Genomic DNA, 15548 nt, shown 5'->3' on the forward strand with positions numbered 1-15548 from the left:
GAGAGTCAGGGCCCAGGGGTTCCGATGCTCCAGTGCCAAATTACTGTATCCTTCAGACCCTCGTAATGACAATGGAACAAAGAAATTGCATCGCACTTCTATGCTACAGTCAATAAGAGACTTCTCTCCAAGTGACTAATGTAGCGACGTGCAATGTACAGACGTTCCCCTGAGAGTCAGGCTCCAGGATTCCGATGCTCCAGTGACAATTTACTGTATACCTCAAACCCTCGTAATGACAATGGAACAAAGAAATTAAATCGCAGTTCAACCCTACAGTCCCTAAGAAACTTCTCTCCAAGTGACTAATGTGGCGAGAGGCGTTCTACAGACGTCCCCTAAGAGTCAGGCTCCAGGATTCCGATGCTGCAGTAACAATTGACTGTACCCTCAAGCCCTCGAAATGACAATGGAACAAAGATATTGCATCGCATTTCGATCTACAGTCACTTAAGAAACTTCTCTCCAAGTGACTAATGTGTCGACAGGCATTCTACAGACCTTCCCCTGAGAATCAGGCTCCAGGATTCCGATGCTCCAGTGACAATTTACTGTATCCCTCAAACCCTCGTAATGACAATGGAACAAAGAAATTGCATCGCAGCTCAATCCTACAGTCAATAAGAGCCTTTTCTCCAAGTGACTAATGTGGCGACGTTAATTGTACAGACGTTCCCCTGAGAGTCAGGGTCCAGGATTCCGATGCTCCAGTGACAATTTACTGTATCCCTCAAACCCTCGTAATGACAATGGAACAAAGAAATTGCATCGCAGTTCAATCCTACAGTCAATAAAAGCCTTTTCTCCAAGTGACTAATGTGGCGACGTTAATTGTACAGACGTTCCCCTGAGAGTCAGGGTCCAGGATTCCGATGCTCCAGTGACAATTTACTGTAATGACAATGGAACAAAGAAATTGCATCGCAGTTCAATCCTACAGTTCCTAAGAGACTTCTCTCCCAGGACTAATGTGGCGATGTGCATTGTACAGACGTTCCCCTGAGAGTCAGCCTCCAGGATTCCGATGCTCCATTCACAATTTACTGTATCCCTCAAACCCTCGTAATGACAATGGAACAAAGAAATTGCATCGCAGTTCAATCCCACAGTTCCTAAGAGACTTCTCTCCAAGTGACTAATGTGGCGATGTGCATTGTGCAGACGTTCCTCTGAGAGTCAGCCTCCAGGATTCCGATGCTCCAGTGACAATTTACTGTATCCCTCAAACCTCTAAATGACAATGGAACAAAGAAATTGAATCGCAGTTCAATCCTACAGTCCCTAAGACTTTTCTCTCCAAATGACTACCGTGGCGACGGGCATTGTACAGACGTTCCCCTGAGAGGCAGGCTCCAGGATTCCGATGCTCTAGTGGCAATTTACTGTATCCCTCAAACACTCGTAATGACAATGGAGCAAAGAAATTGCATCGCAGTTCAATCCTACAGTCCCTAAGAGACTTCTCTACAAGTGACTAACGTGGCGACGGGCATTCTATAAACATTCCCCTGAGAATCAGTCTACAGGATTCCGATGTTCCAGTGACAATTTACTGTATCCGTCAAACCCTCGTAATGACAGTGGAACAAAGAAATAGCATCGCAGTTCAATCCTACATTACTAAGAGACTTCCCTCCAACTGACTAATGTGGCGATGAGCATTGTACATAAGTTCCCCTGAGAGTCAGGTTCCAGGATTCCGACGCTCCAGTGACAATTTACTGTATCCCTCAAACACTCATAATGACAATGGAACAAAGAAATAACATCGCAGTTCAATCCTACAGTCCCTAAGAGACTTCTCTCCAATTGACTAACATAGCAACGGGCATTGTACAGACGTTCCCCTGAGAGTCAGGCTCCAGGATTACGATGCTATAGTGGCAATTTACTGTATCCCTCAAATCCTCGTAATGACAATGGAGCAAAGAAATTGCATCGCAGTTCAATCCTACAGTCCCTAAGAGACTTCTCTCCAAGTGACTAATGTGGCGACGTGCATTGTATAGACGTTCCCCTGAGAGACAGGCTCCAGGATTCCGTTGCCCCAGCGGCAATTTACTGTATCCCTCAAACCCTTGTAATGACAATGGGGCAAAGAAATTGCATCGCAGTTCAATCTACAGTCCCTAAAAGACTTCTCTAAAAGTGACTAACGTGGCGAAAGGCATTTTACAGACGTTCCCCTGAGAGTCAGGCTCCAGGATTCCGATGCTATCCCTCAAACCCTCGTAATGACAATGGAACAAAGAAATCGCATCGCATTTCAATTCTACAGTACCTAAGAGACTTCTCCCCAAGTGACTAATGTGATGACGTGCATTGTACAGACGTTCCCCTGAGAATCAGGCTCCAGGATTGCGATGTTCCAGTGACAATTTACTGTATCCCTCAAACCCTCGTAATGACAATGGAACAAAGAAATTGCGTCGCAGTTCAATCCTACAGTTCCTAAGAGACTTCTCTCCAAGTGACTAATGTGGCGATGTGCATTGTACAGACGTTCCACTGAGAGTCAGGCTCCAGGACTGCGATGCTCTAGTGGCTATTTACTGTATCCCTCAAACCCTCGTCATGACAATGGAGCAAAGAAATGGCATCGCAGTTCAATCCTACAGTCCCTAAGAGACTTCTCTACAATTGACTAACGTGGCGACGGGAAATCTATAAACGTTCCCCTGAGAGTCAGGCTCCAGGTTTCCGATGTTCCAGTGATAATTTACTGTATCCCTCAAGCCCTCGTAATGACAATGGAACAAAGAAATTGCATCGCAGTTCAATCCTACAGTCCTTAATAAACTTCTTTCGAAGTGACTAATGTGGCGACAGGCATTCTACAGACGTTCCCCTGAGAGTTAGGCTCCAGGATTCCGATGCTCAAGTGACAATTTACTGTATCCCTCAAACCCTCGTAATGACAATGCAACAAAGAAATTGCGTCGCAGTTCAATCCTACAGTCCCTAAGAGACTTCTCTCCAAGTGACTAATGTGGCGACGTGCATTGTACAGACGTTCCTCTGAGAGTCAGGCTCCAGGATACCGATGCTCCAGTGACAATTTACTGTATCCGTCAAACTCTCGTAATGACAATGGAAAAAAGAAATTGCATCGCAGTTCAATTCTACAGTCCCTAAGAGACTTCTCTCCAAGTGACTAACGTGGCTACGGAAATTCTACTGACGTTCCCCTGAGAGTCAGGCTCCAGGGGTTCCGATGCACCAGTGACAGTTTACTGTATCCCTCAAACCCTCGTAATGACAATGGAACAAAGAAATTGCAACACAGTTCAATTCTAGTCCCTAATATATCTCTCCAAGTGACTAACGTGGCGACGGGCATTCTACAGACGTTCCCCTGAGAGTCAGGCTCCAGGATTCCGATGCTCCAGTGACAATTTACTGTATCCCTCAAACCCTCGTAATGACAATGGAACAAAGACATTGCATCGCAGTTCAATCTACAGTCCCTAAGAGACCTCTCTCCAAGTGACTAATGTGGCGACAGGCGTTCTACAGACGTTCCCCTGAGAATCAGGCTACAGGATTCCGATGCTCCAGTGACAATTTACTGTGTCCCTGAAACCCTCGTAATGACAATGGAACAAAGAAATTGCATCGCAGTTCAATCCTACAGTCCCTAAGAAACTTCTCTCTAAGTGACTAATGTGGCGACAGGCGTTCTACAGACGTTCCCCTGAGGGTCAGGCTCCAGGATTCCGATGCTCCAGTAACTATTTACTGTATCCCTCAAACCCTCGTAATGACAATGGAAAAAAGAAATTGCATCGCTGTTCAATCCTACAGTCCCTAAGAGACTTCTCTCATAGTCACTAACGTAACGACGTGCATTCTACAGACGTTCCCCTGAGAGTCAGGCTCTAGGATTTCGATGCTCCAGTGACAATTTACTGTAATGACAATGGAACAAAGAAATTGCATTGGAGTTCAATCCTACAGTTCCTAAGAGACTTATCTGCAAGTGACTAATGTGGCGATGTGCATTGTACAGACGTTCCTCTGAGAGTCAGCCTACAGGATTCCGATGCTCCAGTGACAATTTACTGTATCCCTCAAACCCTCGTAATGATAATGGAACAAAGAAATTGCATCGCAGTTCAATCCTATAGTTCCTAAGAGACTTCTCTCCAAGTGACTAATGTGGCGATGTACACTGTACAGACGTTCCTCTGAGAGACAGCCTCCAGGATTCCGATTCTCCAATGACAATTTACTGTATCCCTCAAACCCTCGTAATGACAATGGAACAATGAAATTGCATCGGAGTTCAATCCTACAGTCCCTAATAGACTTCTCTACATGTGACTAACGTGGCGACGGGCATTCTATAAACGTTCCCCTTAGAATCAGGCTCCAGGATTCCGATGTTCCAGTGACGATTTACTGTATCCGTCAAACCCTCGTAATAACAATGGAACAAAGAAATTGCATCGCAGTTCAATCCTACAGTTCCTAAGACACTTCTCTCCAAGTGACTAAAGTGGCTACGGAAATTCTACTGACGTTCCACTGAGAGTCAGGCTCCAGGGGTTCCGATGCTCCAGTGACGATTTACTGTATCCCTCAAACCCTCGTAATGACAATGGAACAAAGAAATTGCATCACAGTTCAATCCTACAGTCCCTAAGACACTTCTCTCCAAGTGACTAAAGTGGCTACGGAAATTCTACTGACGTTCCACTGAGAGTCAGGCTCCAGGGGTACCGATGCTCCAGTGCCAAATTACTGTATCGTTCAAACCCTCGTAATGACAATGGAACAAAGAAATTGCATCGCACTTCTACGCTACAGTCAATAAGAGACTTCTCTCCAAGTGACTAATGTGGCGACGTGCAATGTACAGACGTTCCCCTGAGAGTCAGGCTCCAGGATTCCGATGCTCCAGTGACAATTTACTGTATATCTCAAACCCTCGTAATGACAATGGAACAAAGAAATTCCATCGCAGTTCAACCCTACAGTCCCTAAGAAACTTCTCTCCAAGTGTCTAATGTGGCGAGAGGCGTTCTACAGACGTCCCCTAAGAGTCAGGCTCCAGGATTCCGATGCTGCAGTAACAATTGACTGTACCCTCAAGCCCTCGAAATGACAATGGAACAAAGATATTGCATCGCAGTTCGATCTACAGTCACTTAAGAAACTTCTCTCCAAGTGACTAATGTGTCGACAGGCATTCTACAGACCTTCCCCTGAGAATCAGGCTCCAGGATTCCGATGCTCCAGTGACAATTTACTGTATCCCTCAAACCCTCGTAATGACAATGGAACAAAGAAATTGCATCGCAGTTCAATCCTACAGTCAATAAGAGCCTTTTCTCCAAGTGACTAATGTGGCGACGTTAATTGTACAGACGTTCCCCTGAGAGTCAGGGTCCAGGATTCCGATGCTCCAGTGACAATTTACTGTAATGACAATGGAACAAAGAAATTGCATCGCAGTTCAATCCTACAGTTCCTAAGAGACTTCTCTCCCAGGACTAATGTGGCGATGTGCATTGTACAGACGTTCCTCTGAGAGTCAGCCTCCAGGATTCCAATGCTCCAGTCACAATTTACTGTATCCCTCAAACCCTCGTAATGACAATGGAACAAAGAAATTGCATCGCAGTTCAATCCTACAGTTCCTAAGAGACTTCTCTCCAAGTGACTAATGTGGCGATGTGCATTGTGCAGACGTTCCTCTGAGAATCAGCCTCCAGGATTCCGATGCTCCAGTGACAATTTACTGTATCCCTCAAACCTCTAAATGACAATGGAACAAAGAAATTGAATCGCAGTTCAATCCTACAGTCCCTAAGACTTTTCTCTCCAAATGTCTACCGTGGCGACGGGCATTGTACAGACGTTCCCCTGAGAGGCAGGCTCCAGGATTCCGATGCTCTAGTGGCAATTTACTATATCCCTCAAACACTCGTAAAGACAATGGAGCAAAGAAATTGCATCGCAGTTCAATCCTACAGTCCCTAAGAGACTTCTCTACAAGTGACTAACGTGGCGACGGGCATTCTATAAACGTTCCCCTGAGAATCAGGCTACAGGATTCCGATGTTCCAGTGACAATTTACTGTATCCGTCAAACCCTCGTAATGACAATGGAACAAAGACATAGCATCGCAGTTCAACCCTACATTACTAAGAGACTTCTCTCCAACTGACTAATGTGGGGATGAGCATTGTACATAAGTTCCCCTGAGAGTCAGGTTCCAGGATTCCGATGCTCCAGTGACAATTTACTGTATCCCTCAAACCCTCATAATGACAATGGAACAAAGAAATAGCATCGCAGTTCAATCCTACAGTCCCTAAGAGACTTCTCTCCAATTGACTAACGTAGCGACGGGCATTGTACAGACGTTCCCTTGAGAGTCAGGCTCCAGGATTCCGATGCTGTAGTGGCAATTTACTGTATCCCTCAAATCCTCGTAATGACAATGGAGCAAAGAAATTGCATCGCAGTTCAATCCTACAGTCCCTAAGAGACTTCTCTCCAAGTGACTAATGTGGCGACGTGCATTGTACAGACGTTCCCCTGAGAGACAGGCTCCAGGATTCCGATGCCCCAGTGGCAATTTACTGTATCCCTCAAACCCTCGTAATGACAATGGAGCAAAGAAATTGCATCGCAGATCAATCTACAGTCCCTAAAAGACTTCTCTAAAAGTGACTAACGTGGCGAAAGGCATTCTACAGACGTTCCCCTGAGAGTCAGGCTCCAGGATTGCGATGCTATCCCTCAAACCCTCGTAATGACAATGGAACAAAGAAATTGCGTCGCAGTTCAATCCTACAGTTCCTAAGAGACTTCTCTCCAAGTGACTAATATGGCGATGTGCATTTTACACACGTTCCACTGAGAGTCAGGCTCCAGGACTCCGATGCTCTAGTGGCTATTCACTGTATCCCTCAAACCCTCGTAATGACAATGGAGCAAAGAAATGGCATCGCAGTTCAATCCTACAGTCCCTAAGAGACTTCTCTACAATTGACTAACGTGGCGACGGGCATTCTGTAAACGTTCCCCTGAGAGTCAGGCTCCAGGATTCCGATGTTCCAGTGACAATTTACTGTATCCCTCAAACCCTCGTAATGACAATGGAACAAAGAAATTGCATCGCAGTTCAATCCTACAGTCCTTAATAAACTTCTTTCTAAGTGACTAATGTGGCGACAGGCATTCTACAGACGTTCCCCTGAGAGTTAGGCTCCAGGATTCCGATGCTCAAGTGACAATTTACTGTATCCCTCAAACCCTCGTAATGACAATGCAACAAAGAAATTGCGTCGCAGTTCAATCCTACAGTCCCTAAGAGACTTCTCTCCAAGTGACTAATGTGGCGACGTGCATTGTACAGACGTTCCTCTGAGAGTCAGGCTCCAGGATACCGATGCTCCAGTGACAATTTACTGTATCCGTCAAACTCTCGTAATGACAATGGAAAAAAGAAATTGCATCGCAGTTCAATCCTACAGTCCCTAAGAGACTTCTCTCCAAGTGACTAACGTGGCTACGGAAATTCGACTGACGTTCCCCTGAGAGTCAGGCTCCAGGGGTTCCGATGCACCAGTGACAATTTACTGTATCCCTCAAACCCTCGTAACGACAATGGAACAAAGAAATTGCAACACAGTTCAATTCTAGTCCCTAATATATCTCTCCAAGTGACTAACGTGGCGACGGGCATTCTACAGACGTTCCCCTGAGAGTCAGGCTCCAGTATTCCGATGCTCCAGTGACAATTTACCGTACCCCTCAAACCCTAGTAATGACAATGGAACAAAGAAATTGCATCGCAGTTCAGTCCTACAGTTCCTAAGAGACTTCTCTCCAAGTGACTAATGTTTCGACGTGCATTGTACAGACGTTCCCCTGAGAGTCAGGCTCCAGGATTCCGATGCTCCAGTGACAATTTACTGTATACCTCAAACCCTCGTAATGACAATGGAAAAAAGAAATTCCATCGCAGTTCAATCCTACAGTCCCTAAGAAACTTCTCTCCAAGTGACTAATGTGGCGAGAGGCGTTCTACAGACGTTCCCCTGAGAGTCAGGCTCCAGGATTCCGATGCTGCAGTAACAATTTACTGTACCCTCAAGCCCTCGTAATGACAATGGAACAAAGATATTGCATCGCAGTTCGATCTACAATCACTTAAAAAACTTCTCTCCAAGTGACTAATGTGGCGACAGGCATTCTACAGACGTTCCCCTGAGAATCAGGCTCGAAGATTCCGATGCTCCAGTGACAATTTACATTATCCCTCAAACCCTCTTAATGACAATGAACAAAGAAATTGCATCGCAGTTCAATCCTACAGTCAATAAGAGCCTTTTCTCCAAGTGACTAATGTGGCGACGTTAATTGTACAGACGTTCCCCTGAGAGTCAGGGTCCAGGATTCCAATGCTCCAGTGACAATTTACTGTAATGACAATGGAACAAAGAAATTGCATCGCAGTTCAATCCTACAGTTCCTAAGAGACTTCTCTCCCAGGACTAATGAGGCGATGTGCATTGTACAGACGTTCCTCTGAGAGTCAGCCTCCAGGATTCCGATGCTCCAGTCACAATTTACTGTATCCCTCAAACCCTCGTAATGACAATGCAACAAAGAAATTGCATCGCAGTTCAATCCTACAATTCCTAAGAGACTTCTCTCCAAGTGACTAATGTGGCGATGTGCATTGTGCAGACGTTCCTCTGAGAGTCAGCCTCCAGGATTCCGATGCTCCAGTGACAATTTACTGTATCCCTCAAACCTCTAAATGACAATGGAACAAAGAAATTGAATCGCAGTTCAATCCTACAGTCCCTAAGACTTTTCTCTCCAAATGACTACCGTGGCGACGGGCATTGTACAGACGTTCCCCTGAGAGGCAGGCTCCAGGATTCCGATGCTCTAGTGGCAATTTACTGTATCCCTCAAACACTCGTAATGACAATGGAGCAAAGAAATTGCATCGCAGTTCAATCCTACAGTCCCTAAGAGACTACTCTACAAGTGACTAACGTGGCGACGGGCATTCTATAAACGTTCCCCTGAGAATCAGGCTACAGGACACAGATGTTCCAGTGACAATTTACTGTATCCGTCAAACCCACGTAATGACAATGGAACAAAGAAATAGCATCGCAGTTCAATCCTACATTACTAAGAGACTTCTCTCCAACTGACTAATGTGGCGATGAGCATTGTACATAAGTTCCCCTGAGAGTCAGTTTCCAAGATTCCGATGCTCCAGTGACAATTTACTGTATCCCTCAAACCCTCATAATGACAATGGAACAAAGAAATAGCATCGCAGTTCAATCCTACAGTCCTTAAGAGACTTCTCTCCAATTGACTAACGTAGCGACGGGCATTGTACAGACGTTCCCCTGAGAGTCAGGCTCCAGGATTCCGATGCTATAGTGGCAATTTACTGTATCCTTCAAATCCTCGTAATGACAATGGAGCAAAGAAATTGCATCGCAGCTCAATCCTACAGTCCCTAAGAGACTTCTCTCCAAGTGACTAATGTGGCGACGTGCATTGTACAGACGTTCCCCTGAGAGACAGGCTCCAGGATTCCGATGCCCCAGTGGCAATTTACTGTATCCCTCAAACCCCCGTAATGACAATGGAGCATAGAAATTGCATCGCAGTTCAATCTACAGTCCCTAAAAGACTTCTCTAAAAGTGACTAAGATGGCGAAAGGCATTCTACAGACGTTCCCCTGAGAGTCAGGCTCCAGGATTCCGATGCTATCCCTCAAACCCTCGTAATGACAATGGAACATAAAAATCGCATCGCATTTCAATTCTACAGTACCTAAGAGACTTCTCCCCAAGTGACTAATGTGATGACGTGCATTGTACAGACGTTCCCCTGAGAATCAGGCTCCAGGATTCCGATGTTCCAGTGACAATTTACCGTATCCCTCAAACCTTCGTAATGACAATGGAACAAAGAAATTGCGTCGCAGTTCAATCCTACAGTTCCTATGAGACTTCTCTCCAAGTGACTAATGTGGCGATGTGCATTGTACAGACGTTCCACTGAGAGTCAGGCTCCAGGACTCCGATGCTCTAGTGGCTATTTACTGTATCCCTCAAACCCTCGTAATGACAATGGAGCAAAGAAATGGCATCGCAGTTCAATCCTACGGTCCCTAAGAGACTTCTCTACAATTGACTAACGTGGCGACGGGCATTCTATAAACGTTCCCCTGAGAGTCAGGCTCCGGGATTCCGATGTTCCAGTGCCAATTTACTGTATCCCTCAAACCCTCGTAATGACAATGGAACAAAGAAATTGAATCGCAGTACAATCCTACAGTCCTTAATAAACTTCTTTCGAAGTGACTAATGTGGCGACAGGCATTCTACAGACGTTCCCCTGAGAGTTAGGCTCCAGGATTCCGATGCTCAAGTAACAATTTACTGTATCCCTCAAACCCTCGTAATGACAATGCAACAAATAAATTGCGTCGCAGTTCAATCCTACAGTCCCTAAGAGAGTTCTCTCCACGTGACTAATGTGGCGACGTGCATTGTACAGACGTTCCTCTGAGAGTCAGGCTTCAGGTTACCGATGCTCCAGTGACAATTTACTGTATCCCTCAAACCCTCGTAATGACAATGGAACAAAGACATTGCATCGCAGTTCAATCTACAGTCCCTAAGAGACCTCTCTCCAAGTGACTAACGTGGCGACAGGCGTTCTACTGACGTTCCCTGAGGGTCAGGCTCCTGGATTCCGATGCTCCAGTGACAATTTACCGTACCCCTCAAACCCTCGTAATGACAATGGAACAAAGAAATTGCATCGCAGTTTAATCCTACAGTTCCTAAGACACTTCTTTCCAAGTGACTAATGTGGCGATGTGCATTGTACAGACGTTCCTCTGAGAGTCAGCGTCCACGTTTCCGATGCTCCAGTGACAATTTACTGTATCCCTCAAACCCTCGTAATGACAATGGAGCAAACAAATTGCATCGCAGTTCAATCCCACAGTTCCTAAGAGTCATCTCTCCAAGTGACTAACGTGGCGACGTGCATTGTACAGACGTTCCCCTGAGAGTCAGGCTCCAGGATTCCGATGCTCCAGTGTCAATTTACTGTATCCCTCAAACCCTCGTAATGACAATGGAGCAAACAAATTGCATCGCAGTTCAATCTACAGTCCCTAAAAGACTTCTCTCCAAGTGACCAACGTGGCGAAAGGCATTCTACAGACGTTCCCCTGAGAGTCAGGATCCAGGATTCCGAAGCTCCGATGACAATTTACTGTATCCCTCAAACCAACGTAATGACAATGGTACAAAGAAATTGCATCGCAGTTCAATCCTACAGTCCCTAAGAAACTTCTCTCCAAGTGACTAATGTGGCGACAATCGTTCTACAGACGTTCCCCTGAGAGTCAGGCTCCAGGATTCCGATGCTCCAGTGACAATTTACTGTATCCCTCAAACCCTCGTAATGACAATGGAACAAAGAAATTGCATCGCCGTTCGATCCTACAGTCCCTAAGAGACTTCTCTCATAGTCACTAACGTAACGACGTGCATTCTACAGACGTTCCCCTTAGAGACAGGCTCCAGGATTCCGATGCACCAGTGACTATTTACTGTATCCCTCAAACTCTCGTGATGAGAATGGAACAAACAAATTGCATCGCAGTTCAATGCTACAGTTCCTAAGAAATTTCTCTCCTAGTGACTAATGTGGCGATGTGCATTGTACAGACGTTCCTCTGAGAGTCAGCCTCCAGGATTCCGATGCTCCAGTGCCAATTTACTGTATCCCTCAAACCCTCGTAATGAGAATGGGACAAAGAAATTGCAACGCAGTTCAATCTACAGTCCCTAAAAGACTTCTCTCCAAGTGACTAACGTGGCGAGAGCCATTCTACAAACGTTCCCCTGAGAGTCAGGCTCCAGGCTGCCGATGCTTCAGTGACAATTTACTGTATCCCTCAAACCCTCGTAATGACAATTGAACAAAGAAATTGCATCGCCGTTCAATCCTACAGTCCCTAAGACACTTCTCTCATAGTCACTAACGTAACGACGTGCATTCTACAGACGTTCCCCTGAGAGACAGGCTCCAGGATTCCGATGCACCAGTGACAATTTACTGTATCCCTCAAACCCTCGTAATAACAATGGAACAAAGAAATTGCATCGCAGTTCAATCCTACAGTTCCTAAGGGACTTCTCTCCAAGTGACTAATGAGGCGATGCGCATTGTACAGACGTTCCACTGAGAGTCAGACTCCAGGACTCCGATGCTTTAGTGACAATTTACTGTATCAATCAAACCCTCGTAATGACAATGGAACAATGAAATTGCAACGCAGTTCAATCCTACAGTCCCTAAGAGACTTCTCTACAAGTGACTAACGTGGCGATGGGCATTCTATAAACGTTCCCCTGAGAGTCAGGCTCCAGGATTCCGATGTTCCAGTGACAATTTACTGTATCCCTCAAACCCTCGTAATGAGAGTGGAAGAAAGAAATTGCATCGCAGTTCAATCCCACAGTCCTTAATAAACTTCTTTCCAAGTGACTAATGTGGCGACAGGCATTCTACAGACGTTCCCCTGAGAGTCAGGCTCCAGGATTCCGATGCTCCAGTGACAATTTACTGTATCCCTCAAACTCTCGTAATGACAATGGAACAAAGAAATTGCATCGCACTTCAATGCTACAGTCAATAAGAGACTTCTCTCCAAGTGACTAATGTAGCGACGTGCATTATACAGACGATCCCCTGAGAGTCAGGCTCCAGGATTCCGATGCCCCAGTGACAATTTACTGTATCCCTCAAACCCTCGTAATGACAATGGAACAAAGAAATTGCATCGCTGTTCAATCCTACAGTCATTAAGAGACTTCTCTCCAAATGACTAATGTGGCGACGAGCATTGAACATAAGTTCCCCTGAGAGTCAGGCTCCCGGATTCCGATGCTCCAGTGACAATTTACTGTATCCCTCAAACCCTCGTAATGACAATGGAACAAAGAAATTGCATCGCAGCTCAATCCTACAGTTCCTAAGAGACTTCTCTCCAAGCGACTAATGTGGCGATGTGCATTTTACAGACGTTCCACTGAGAGTCAGGCTCCAGGACTCCGATGCTCTAGTGGCAATTTACTGTATCCCTCAAACCCTCGTAATGACAATTGAGCAAAGAAATTGCATCGCAGTTCAATCCTACAGTCCCTAAGAGACTTCTCTACAAGTGACTAACGTGGCGACGGGCATTCTATAAACGTTCCCCTGAGACTCAGGCTCTAGGTTTCCGCTGCTCCAGTGACAATTTACTGTATCCCTCAAACCCTCGTAATGACAATGGAACAAAGATATTGCATCTCAGTTTAATCCTACAGTCCCTAAGAGGCTTCTCTCCAAGTGACTAACGTGGCTACGGAAATTCTACTGACGTTCCCCTGAGAGTCAGGCTCCAGGGGTTCCGATGCTCCAGTGACAATTTACTGTATCCCTCAAACTCTCGTAATGACAATGGAACAAAGAAATTGCATCGCACTTCAATGCTACAGTCAATAAGAGACTTCTCTCCAAGTGACTAATGTAGCGACGTGCATTATACAGACGTTCCCCTGAGAGACAATCTCCAGGATTCCGACGCTCCAGTGGCAATTTACTGTATCCCTCAAACCGTCGTACTGACAATAGAGCAAAGAAATTGCAACGCAGTTCAATCTACAGTCCCTAAAAGACTTCTCTCCAAGTGACTAACGTGGCGAAAGCCATTCTACAAACGTTCCTCTGAGAGTCAGGCTCCAGGCTTCCGATGCTTCAGTGACAATTTACTGTATCCGTCAAACCCTCGTAATGACAATGCAACAAAGAAATTGCGTCGCAGTTCAATCCTGCAGTCCCTAAGAGACTTCTCTCCAAGTGACTAATGTGGCGACGTGCATTGTACAGACGTTCCCCTGAGAGTCAGGCTCCAGGATACCGATGCTGAAGTGACAATGTACTCTATCCCTAAAAAACCCTCGTAATCACATTGGAACAAAGAAATTGCATCGCGGTTCTATCCTACAGTCCCTAAGAGACTTCTCTCCAAGTGACTAAAGTGGCTACGGAAATTCTACTGACGTTCCACTGAGAGTCAGGCTCTAGGGGTTCCGATACTCCAGTGACAAAGTACTGTATACCTCAAACTCTCGTAATGACAATGGAACAAAGAAATTGCATCGCACTTCAATGCTACAGTCAATAAGAGACTTCTCTCCAAGTGACTAATGTAGCGACGTGCATTATACAGACGTTCCCCTGAGAGATAATCTCCAGGATTCCGATGCTCCAGTGGCAATTTACTGTATCCCTCAAACCGTCGTACTGACAATGGAGCAAAGAAATTGCAACGCAGTTCAATCTACAATCCCTAAAAGACTTCTCTCCAAGTGACTAACGTGGCGAAAGCCATTCTACAGACGTTCCCCTGAGAGTCAGGCTCCAGGATTCCGATGCTCCAGTGACAATTTACTGTATCCCTCAAACCCTCGTAATGACAATGGAACAAAGAAATTGCATCGCCGTTCAATCCTACAGTCCCTAAGACACTTCTCTCATAGTCACTAACGTAACAACGTGCATTCTACAGACGTTCCCCTGAGAGACAGGCTCCAGGATTCCGATGCACCAGTGACAATTTACTGTATCCCTCAAACCCTCGTAATGAGAATGGAACCAAGAAATTGCATCGCAGTTCAATCCTACAGTTCCTAAGAGACTTTTCTCCAAGTGACTAATGTGGCGACGTGCGTTGTACAGACGTACCCCTGTGAGTCAGGTTCCAGGAATCCGATGCTCCAGTGACAATTTACTGTATCGCTCAAACCCTCGTAATGACAATGGAACAAAGAAATTGCATCGCAGTTCAATCCTACAGTCCCTAAGAGACTTCTCTCCAAGTGACTAATGTGGCGACGTGCATTGTACAGACGTTCGCCAGAGACTCAGGCTCTAGGATTACAATGCCCCAGTGACAATTTACTGTATCCGTCAAACTCTCGTAATGACAATGGAACAAAGAAATTGCATCGCAGTTCAATCCTACAGTCCATATGAGACTTCTCTCACTGTGACCAATGCGGCGACGTGCATTGTACAGACGTTCCCCTGAGAGTCATTCTCTAGGATATCGATGCTCCAGTGACAATTTTCTGTATCCCTCAAACCCTCGTAATGACAATGGAACAAAGAAATTGCATCGCAGTTCAATCCTACAGTCCCTAAGAGACTTCTCTCCAAATCACTAACGTGGCGACGTGCATTCTACAGACGTTCCCCTGAACGTCAGATTCCAGGATTCCGATGCTCCAGTGACACTATACTGTACCCCTCAAACCCTCCTAATGACAATGGACCAAAGAAATTGCATCGCACTTCAATCCTACAGTCCCTAAGAGACTTCTCTCCAAGTCACTAACGTGGCTACGGGCATTCTACAGACGTTCCCCTGAGAGTCAGGCGTCAGGGGTCCCTATGAACCAGTGACAATTTACTGTATCCCTC

This window comes from Schistocerca gregaria, chromosome 7 (genome assembly GCF_023897955.1).
Source record: "Schistocerca gregaria isolate iqSchGreg1 chromosome 7, iqSchGreg1.2, whole genome shotgun sequence".
Taxonomy (NCBI): domain Eukaryota; kingdom Metazoa; phylum Arthropoda; class Insecta; order Orthoptera; family Acrididae; genus Schistocerca; species Schistocerca gregaria.